The sequence below is a fragment of the Typha latifolia genome, chromosome 12 (assembly GCF_019914945.1).
Source record: "Typha latifolia isolate L0001 chromosome 12, TyphaL0001v2, whole genome shotgun sequence".
Lineage (NCBI taxonomy): Eukaryota > Viridiplantae > Streptophyta > Magnoliopsida > Poales > Typhaceae > Typha > Typha latifolia.
Window position 1 is genome coordinate 1,295,344 of NC_133097.1, and position 11,134 is coordinate 1,306,477.

The following is an 11,134-nucleotide window of genomic DNA, read 5'->3' on the forward strand; positions in this document are numbered from 1 at the left end:
GATTAAATTTAATCCAGCCTGATATAGTTACTATCTGGACACTATATTATATGCAGTGGTTCGAGAACTTTAATATTCGATCTGACCAAATATAATTCGTTATCCATTTGGGAATCTATTTACTATATTTTTATATAGGGACAATTTTACTTATACTCTTAACTATTTTCTATTTTCATATACATTTTCTCTAACTTTGACCATGTTGATGGCATTAATGGTAAAGGCAAAAATAACATAAACGTCTCTGTACTTATATTAGTATTTTTATTGTCATATTGACATTCCTCTTCACTTGAGGCAATTTTTGAACAAGAAAAGTAAGGAAGAATTAACTAAAAACTAATGAAATGAGTATTAAGAGATTTTCAATTGTTTACGAGTCTATGTATAAAATTTTTCTTAGCAAAATATATTAAAATAAATAATAGTTTAGAGGATCGAAGTGGAATTAATTTTTTATTTTGTTTATCAAAATCCTACCTAACATCAACCAATGATTCTGCCAAAATATTATTCTATAGTATAACTTTGATTCAATTCAACCTTGAATTTGTATCAAGGTTGTTTCAAATGTGATTAAATTTGATCCCGAATTAAAATTTTATGTCCTACATATATATTACTTCATAGATATAGATATGCACAAACATAAACACATATATAGTCATATGCTAGATTGAAGCTAATATTGTCATAGTTTTGGACTACACATTAACCCTATCATAGATTGGGTCACCTGATTATTCGATCCAATTGCTAACTTTTAAAAAATATTTAATAATATATATATATTTCTAAATATTATAAAAATAAAAAAACTATCAAAACTAGTATAATTGTATGTATATCCCTCAAAACCTATATATTTATATAAAAACCGGCATAGTTACTTTTCAGATTAAGTTATTTAATATAAAAAATAAAAGTACTACTAAGTAAGAGAAATATTTGAAATTAAAATAATGACATCCTTATCTTTTTTTACGGTTAAATTGTTTAAATTTTAACGTAGGTTCTCTCCGAGGGATATTAATGCCAAATCAAGTTTAAATTAAATTTAATATTGATTTGTAGTATCCATAGATAAATAAGTTTATCTTTATTAAAGTCAAACTCAAACTTATAGAAGTTGAATTAGATCAATGGTCGTTTTGTATAGTTGAGTTGTGGTCCCATGTATGAGTGTAGCCGATTCGAGCTTGATCAATCGTATCTCTAGTCAAGCTTGAATTGAAAATAATTTTAAGCTTAGATTTATAATCAAGCTTGAATCAAATTTATTTTAATTGAAAGCCAGCCGATCTGGTGAGTCAATTCATAACGAGGCTTAGCTTGAATATTTTCGAGCCTATTTTGAAGATCAAATTGGTGCAGCTCATTTTTCAGATCGAGCTTAATCGAGCGAGCCGAGCTCGAGCCAACTTGATTATTTTGATTGCCCTCGGCACGTGTGGTGGTAGAAGCATATTAAATATTATTAAATTCAATTTAGTTTTTTATTCAAGTTTTATTGGATTATGTGAATATTAGAATTAATTTTATTATTATTTAATTGTGTATATTCATATGTTAATGCAGATCAGGCGAAGTAGATGAATATGATATTTACTCATAATAGTTAAAATTTTCATATAAGACAAACCTTACCTAAATAAAAATATTAAATTAGACCATGAAATCATGAACCGATCCATATTAATCAAAAATAAAAAATACAAAAATACAAAACTTTACACATCATGAGGGCATCTATAGGTGGGTTTTTGAAAAATTAAGAGAGAGAAATAACCCTGATTTATTAATGGGAATTTATTTTTTACGTTTATCTCTCTCTATCTCTCGAAATGCATGAAAAATCACACACAAAACCCAACCTGATTTAGTATGTTTCTCTTTCATTTCTTTAAAGTTAGAATCTTTTTCAATATATTTTATATATTTGCAAATAAACTTCTTATTGGTATATTCTTTAAATTAAGGCACCAAAAATAAAAATAAAAATGATATATTTCATTGCCCACTTCTTTTGAATAAGAATAATCTTTAGAGTGCTTGTCTTCATTGTGCCTATTTGAAAATGGAACAACTTGTAATGTGTCCATACTAGAAGGAATGATAGATTATATGTTCCTTAATAATTGTATTAATCGTGTAATATTTTTTACTATCAGTATGATGCTATTATTACTTCTATCGATCAAGTCTTTCTATCAGTATGATGTTGTTACTTCTATCAATCAAGTCTTACTCATTTTTGTTTCTAACTTCCTAACATTTAAGTTGTTGCGTACTAATATTCTAAATTGATTAACTCATGAGTTAGCGTTATCTAAGTTGATATAGTTAAACTCTGATGAATGTATATAGATAACTATTTTGTATATAAGAATAAAGCCATGATATTCTAAGTTGCTTCTAGTAGTGTTTGGGATAATAATATAATATATGCAAGTAACTAGTAGTTAATTTTTAGTATATAATAATAGTGGATGAAGTTTAGATTTGGTATGTTGCTTACTTAACATTTTTTTTTTACTTTACTTGTAGGTTTCAGTTTGCCTTCAAGACATGCACATATTAACATGGTATGTCTTAAAACAAATGTTATTAGTATTAATTAAGTTATTTAAGATTAATATTAAATAATATATATATAAGATTGATTAATTATTTTGTTGTATTCATATGTTTTGCTATTATCAAGAGATACCAAAGATTGAAATTGAGATTACCCACCAAATCATTTTTGGAACATTATTAGAAAACTAAGTGAAGATCAAAAGGAGGCAATTCGGGAGCTTGGATTTGGTTTGATGCTTCTTATGTATACAATTAAAATTAGACGTATTTTATGTTTGTGGTTGGCTGAAGCATATGACCCACATACAAGAACATTCAGAATAGAAGATGATTACATTCCTATTGATTTGTGGGATGTTCATTGCCTTATGGGCTTACCCGCTACCGGCAAGAAGATAGAAATTGTGGAAAAAAAGACCAAATAAATTTTTACATAGTCTTTATATGGACCAAACTAAAGAAAATATTACTCTTAGTCATTTGGCTAAATGTATTGAAGAAAATAACGTTGCCGATGAACATTTATTCGTCGATTTATGTTAATAATGATCGGTACAATATTGGCACCAAATGCAAAAAATGAGGTGCGACCTTATTTTTTAAACATTTTGGAAGATATTTCATACATTCAAACTCTTAATTGGGTTGATTTTACGCTTGAGTATTTGCTTGATAGCTTGACACTGTACAAATCCTAAGAAAGCAAATATTTAAGAGGAAACTTGGCATTACTTCAGGTATTATTTTTGCTGATAATTTTCATATATAGTATACTTGACATCTTTTGACTAAATTTAAATTTTTAAATACAGTATTGGTATTTAGAATATATAAGAGCTATTGGAGATGAGTTTGAATATAGCAGTCATAAGTATCCACTAATCGTGCACTCGGATGATAATGAAATTCTAAAGAGAGATCGGTATGATGGAAAATATGGGCGAGGCAAAGGAGAGGTATTCAAATTAATTTTTTTTTTATGATGTATCTAATTTTCTTTTCTTACTTGTTTTTCTCACTTTTGAGCAATAGTGATACATTTAAACATGAGGAACACAAAACTAATCGAGAGGTAAAAAGCTTTACTTATTAGCAAATATGTCTTGTATGCAATTTAGGTGGTTAAATTTATTTTATCTAATATTACTTTTCCTAAAATATTATTGTAGGATAAGAACATAATAGATACTTGTGATGGTGATGATATTATAATTGAGATTCCTAATTATGCGACCAACATATCGAAGGCAGATAATAGTGAGGTTAAAAGGAGCAATTTGGAGAAGAGATGTGTATCTCATGAAGATCGATTCAAGCAAGTAACCAAAATGAAACTGCAGCAACAAGATGATCTTTTGGTATAATTTTCATACTTATGGATTAAATTTCTTTTGATATATCTAATTATTATTGTTAACAAATACTATTTATTTACTGTAGAGTGCCCTAGATAATATTATAAAATATCTATCAAGCTTAGAGCAATCTTTGCAACAGCATAACAGAAATATATATAACAGAATATCCAATATGGAGGAAGATGTAAAGATTAGTATAATATACTCATCACTTCAGCATGATTATTCTCTACTTTTATGGTATGAAAATTTATATATTTGAATGTAGGAAATACTTCGAAGATTGGATGCAAAAGAAAAGAAATGCATTTGTCAAAAATATGTTCATGAAAAAGATGCAGATAATGTCAGTAATAGTTGCGAGTAGGTTATGAAGTTTTCATCACACAATAATTCGTCAAATAAAAAACCCGAGGTTTTACAAGAATCAAAGAAGCATGTCAAAGAATCAACAATGGCAGAAAGAGTGAAAAAGTTAAATGGAAGGCATCGAGAACCAAGTAGATATTATAAATCACCATATTTACCAGTTGAGCGAAAAGCTAGTGCACAGTATAAATTTGTCATAAATGTACACAAAGATCTTACATTTGAATTTGAGAATATCACAGATAATGCAGAGCATTGGAACATATTAAAAAGTGATGATGCAAAAGATATAAGTTCTCAATATTCGAAGACTTTCACATCCAAAAAAATTGCTGCTATCAAATACATGATGATGCACGGTTCTTCAGATGAATATATTATTATTATGGAAGATATTAAGCTGAAGGGTATATGAATGGATTGTCTGGTTACACATGCTAAAGAAGATAATATGAATAAATGGATACCAGATGAGGTATTTAGAGGTATTTAGCTAAATTTTTTTTCCTTATATTTGATTTCCTAGCATAATTTACTAATTAGTTGTTTGATCGTTGTTAGGTTATGAATTTATATGTAAAAATTTTGAACTATGAGAAAAGCGTGGCTGGGTTACATATTTTGTATGAAAGCACATATCAATATCAATGGTTGCGTGGATTGAGGAACAATTATAAAAATAATCAGCATTGCAGCAAACGAACAGAATCACGAATTAACTATTAAAAAATTTATATCCCTCATTTTCATTTAAAAATGTCATTTGTATTATATTTTCATATTTAGCTAGTGTTTCTATATCAAATTGATATTTTGACGTTTCACCGTGTTGACTAGAACTTCCCTCCATATATTTGATAATGAAGAAAACCTGAATGAAACATGATAAACGATAAAACATGTGTTAAATCATAATAATGTATTAAAACATAAATACTAACAATAAAAGATGTATAAACATATGCATGCCATAGTATACCCACAATATCATAAATAATTAATCATAAAAGTAGAAGCAAATATCCAGCTCAATCAAGGAGCCAAACAATGAGCCAAACAATGAGCCAAACATCAATATAATGAGATTAGTTTGATAATTGGTCTCAGTTCTCAACATTTAAAACTTAAACTAGTAAATGAGGAGCATGACCAACTGATTGTAGATAATTATTGTCCATTAGTCAATAGGAATTATGTGTCTTCTTTAACTGATGTTAACTATAAATTTTATGCTACCAAGAACAAAAAATATATAAGTCGAATAGTCGATAATGAGTAAGGTATAAACCTCCCTATTTTCTTCAACTTTGTACTTTAAAACAAAGCAAGTTACTAACAACAAATAAGATAATAAAGGCTTAACTAGCTATTTGAACCCTCAAGAATTCGTAATACCAAATCCGTTAAGATGGTTGACCCGAGAAGTAAAAGATTAAGCCATAGAGAATATATCACCATTCTTATGGAGACTTTATAGATAACCCATATAACCTAAAGGGTGCCATTTAATGGTATAAAAGTAAAACGAGTTTCATTTTCCTGGCTTTTTTTATACATGTGACATTTACATTTCATAAATTGCTTTATAGTTTACTGGTCCTACTGCTACATATATGCTATATGCCTATATCACATTTTATTCTCATTTCGTTAAATTTGTATTTTGTCCCAATTTCATGGCAAATGGTTCAATGCATCTTTTAAAATTATAATCTTAATCCAACATCTATAATAGCCAAATTTCATACCGGGTATCGATTCCAAAACCACCTTACATAAGAAAAATAGTATTCCCCTAATATCCTCCCTTTACCACATCATGGGGGTTTACAGGAGATCCTAGAGGCTTGCTCGAAAAGGCTAACTTTCCAATTTTCTTATTATATCTTTGAAGATTTTAACCATTAGATCTTCATCAAAATGATTAATAAATAATTAACTTTACGGTACGGAAGAAGCGCTTTACACATTTTTTTCTTCCGTTAAGATTTTTCTCTTAAATATAATTATGCCTTAATTATAGAAGATATCATTTAATATTAAATAATTTAAATTTGACTATTTGGAGATAAACTTCAATTTAAATATAATTCTCTATCTCTATCTATTAAAATTTAATTTAAATCAATCTTAAACTAATGGAGATATATGTAAATAATTAAAAATAATCAAAAAGATAAAATGTAATCAAATTTTCATCAAGTTAATTATAAAAGACATCAATACCCTTATTTTGATATATATACAGTACTCTTAGTTAATAATATATATGACTTTTACTTAATAAAATATTAAGATAATATAATTGTTAAAAAATAATGTGTAAGGTTATATATCTAAAAAAAATAATATGTATAGATGGCTTGCATTGTTGTAAGACTTTTTGGAAGAAAAAGGATATAAAAAAGACAAGAAATTTCAGTGAGATTTCCTTATAGAACCACGTTCCTTTCTTAAGCCAATATATAGCATACAAGAATAACTCCCATGGATCGAGATCAAAGGGAGGAGAAAGGGGCGGAGAGAGAGATCTGAAAGGAGTTGATTTGGGAGAGAAATTACTTTGACTTTAATAGTGGCATGCTTGATTTGGAGAGAAAACTGAAAACAGAGCATGGGGTAAAAAATAAATAACATGACATCTAAACAAATATCTCTCCTCATCAGATTTATGGTGTGAAAGCCAACGAGATGTTGGCTAACATAGAATCAAAAGTTTTGATCTCAAATACTCATCGGTGATTCTTAGAAGTCTAAAAACACAAAAGAAAAAAGTAGCCTTACCAGAATATTGTGGGATCTGCTTCGACGACGCACCGACGGTGTGGCTTCAATTAAGATCGAAAGAAAACGAGAGAGAAAACGATTGTGCGAAGAGAGGATTCGAAAGCAGAAAGAGAGAGAGGAAAAAGAGAGGAAAGAGAGAGGAAAAGGAGAGCATAGAGAAACCAACCGTTCATTAAAATTTTATTTTAAAAATAAATACCTATTGAACCGGTCATCCTTCTTAATTGTTTTACATTCCCATTATACCTTCATAAATTCTGACCGTTAGATCTCCAATTAAGATACCTACTCCTGGGGCATGGAAGAAACACTCTTCTAATTTAAGTAAATTTCGAAGTTAATTTAAAATCGAGTCAAACCTAAATGAGAATTCATAAAAAAAATTGAAGTCTAATTTAAGAACCTAAATCAGCAATCCAAACAAAGATGAGAAGTTGTAGTTGTTGGACATAAATATATGGTTGCCTACATCGACTCTTACAAATTTGGCTCTGATAAATCTCAATCCCTAAAATTGGAGGCGGAGATTCTTAGATTTAGACTTGGGCGAACTCAAACACAATTTTTGTACATATTTATAAAATATCGTAAATGCATTGGCTTGAATAAAATATCTTACTAGTTTTACTACATATGCTTGAATAATTGGCTTAATAATCTTTTAATCCAACTTTTTCCAAGTAAGATTAAGTATTGATTTTAAAAAAGAAGAAGAAGCTATATGCATGAAAACATTAATGAAACCATCTTATCCCTAGTAATTAATAAACAGCCAGTTTGGATGGCTGTTTATTAAACTGAAGACAAGGGAGGAAATAGAATCTATTAAACTGAAACTAAGAGAGGCAGGAAAGAAGGAAGAGTCATTGCATGACGATGGTCTCCTAGAAGTGCAACGCATTAAAGTCCATGGCGAACCGCAGCTTCCGTCCTCGTTGCTGCTGCCTCTTCGCGACCGCACTCTCCTCTTCTAACTTCTTCATCTTCTTCAAGATCACCTCCCGCACTGCCTTGCCGGAATCCTTCTTCGAATCGGCCAGCTGCTTCTCATCCATGGCGAAGCCGATCGATAGGTTACTTGTTGATTTTAATTAACATGAATAATATATATATATATATATATATATATATATATAGAGAGAGAGAGAGAGAGAGAGAGAGAGAGAGAGAGAGAGAGGAGGTACTTTGCTTGCCTTGTAGTAGACGTGCTGTCCGATTCAGATACCTCGGAAGCCATCACTGGTTGATCTGCGAAGGAAAATCTTTTTTTTCTGTAATTGGCCAAAGAAATAAGTGCAATTGGGCTTTCTCTTTTGACTTAACTAGGAAACAAAGCAGAAGAACTCGTATGAATTTGGATCTAAAGATCTTACTCGAACCCAAACCTGACTGTAACTCAATGACACCTCTAAGTGGGCACCTATTATAATGGTTACCTCAATATCCAGCACCTCAGGCTCAGGCTTGGCTCGGGCGCAGTTTGACTGTGGTTTGCTCTGGCTCAGTTTAATAAACTAAAATATATATATAATTGAATGCTAATTTTCTTTAAAATTATTATTATTTATTTGCTAATTTGACTTTTACAATTATTGCTTTTTGAAATATTTGCAATGTCGCACATATAAAGATGAGAAAGATTAAGATGAAAGAAATATAAGACAAAATAATTCTTAAATAAATTATTATAAAATAAAAGGAGTATATTGGTTTTTTTATATTAAAAATAACGTTGTTGAACAGTTATAGGTAGATTATAATTATAAGGGATTTAAATAACATAGATAAAATTTCAAAGAGGAATTGTGAATTTAATTGTCCCAAAGAAATTAAATTATATTTTCTCTTATATATAATTTTAATAGCCAATATGACCTATATTCTCCTGCTTGTGGGTGGTGAACCAAGCCTTGGTTGCAAAATTTACTTGGAGAACGCTTACTCATTCAAATTATCCTTGAACTCTGATTTTGAAGACAAAATACTTTCCTCGGGTATTATTTTGGCACACTAAGCCTAAATATAAATGAAGTTGGATATAGAGCTCTTTACGACAAGTTAAAGGCATGGTTAGGCATCGTCCTCGCTGGATCATTCGAGATGATTCTTCTATTTCCATCCTAGAGTTTCCATGGATCCCTCTTCGACGGATAGAAAATCTTTTTATTTCCTATGACTCCATTCACTTGTGGGAAGAGCAATTCTAAAAGAAGTATTCTAATTTTTAATACTAGAAGAAGAAAGTTATAAAGAGTAATAATTATATTTGATGAAGTATAAAATTAATACTAAAGTAACGAAGAATAGTGATTTATATTAGGAATTTGTGATATTTTAGACCAAATAATGAAAATATCCTTAATTGTATGTCAAGTAATAGTAGGTTATATTGCTGAATTCAAAAAGGGGTTGTCACAAAGGCATCTGGCAAATGCCAAAAGTTGACAAGCCAACATATTAGATTTAGCACCATTGCTTATATCCTCCTCCTTTTCAAACCTTAAGACGTAGAAACCATCTTCCGTATCCGACGCCGAAAATCCCTTGATGTCATTCCATAGAACAGCCAATATAGCCTTGAGTCTGGCCAGGGGAATTCCCCTCCCCCAAAAGAGCTCAAATAGTGAATTGCTACCATCTGTTTCTACATCTCTGCAATATTTTTGGTTCCACTATCACATAGTCCTCAATTTAAGCCCTAAGCTTAGCTAGTATCTCCTCTAGGATGCGGCCATGTCCTCGCTGCTGATGGACGCCGCCACGGATGCCGATGATCTTAGCAAACCTGTTGAGTGGGCTCTAAAACTTTGGAGGACACTCTTCTTAGGTGCACATGTTTGCCTTCAGCTAGGGTCAAGGGGGAGCTTCCTTCTATTCTCTGGTCTTGAGCACCAACTTAAGTTAGCTCAACTCCACAATTGTGCATGGATTTTTCTCTTAGTTGGCTTCCCCATCCTTTTCTTTTTTTGAGAGAGAAGTTGTAACCAGCTTAAATTGAAATAGTCTGGGTAACCATAGCCACCAAACCATCAAAGTTGAGGAGATTACACAACTCAATAGGAGCTCCTTAGTAGGCCCTATCGAGCACAATCTAGATGCAACTTTAACCTGGTTGGCAACCCAATCTACCACCCTATTTCCTTCCCGATATACATGTCAAATACTATACCCCACAAAACTATATAGTAGTCAAAAGCAATCCCTAATTAACAATAAAATCCTCCAAGGGCACTCCACCTATTTTGACAAATCTGGACCAATAGGATGGAGTGTAGCTCCACCTCTACCTTGCTGCGTCCTTGAGTCACACCATCTCCAAGGCCAAATAAAGTGCCCATGCTTCACTCACCAACGTCAATCCCTCTAGTGTTGGCTGCCATGGCATGGCTATCATGATGTGATTCGGACCACACTGAGTCATCCTATATATAGATATAACTTATAGGATCTATTTTTTATTTTATTTTAGTTATTTTCTTTAGAAAAATAAGGATTTTGGATGTTACGTTCGAACGCGGAGAGGTCATATTTCATTGCCTCTTGCGAATGCCTGCATACGTTAACATCAACAGAGAATGCAAATTGTGCGTTCGAACGTGCTCGACTCTATTCGAATGCACGTGTGCAAACGCTTACAAATGTTTGCATCGATAGTAAATGTGCTCAACCCAGTTCGAATGCGGTCGGCGAGAATGCAATGTTTCGAGGGTTATTACTTGTTAGTTTGTTTTGTTAGGTTAGCCTCTTAAGATGTAGATGGCAACCTAAATGGGATTATGAATAAATATTGAATTTTCTTCCCTTCCTTCTCTACCCTAACTTTTTTTCCATCTCGTTCAAGCCCTAACCATGTGTCATCTCGTTGCTGGTTACCTCTAATCCCCCTCGACTATCGAGTCCTCCCTCCTCGGGATCTCGACCAACTTCTCCTCCCTCATCCTTATTATAACAACCCAATCTTAAAAAAAAAAAATTAAAGGGCACGGCGCGACCGGCCACACTGTGGCCGACCTCGTGCCCATGCAAGCTGCTCACGC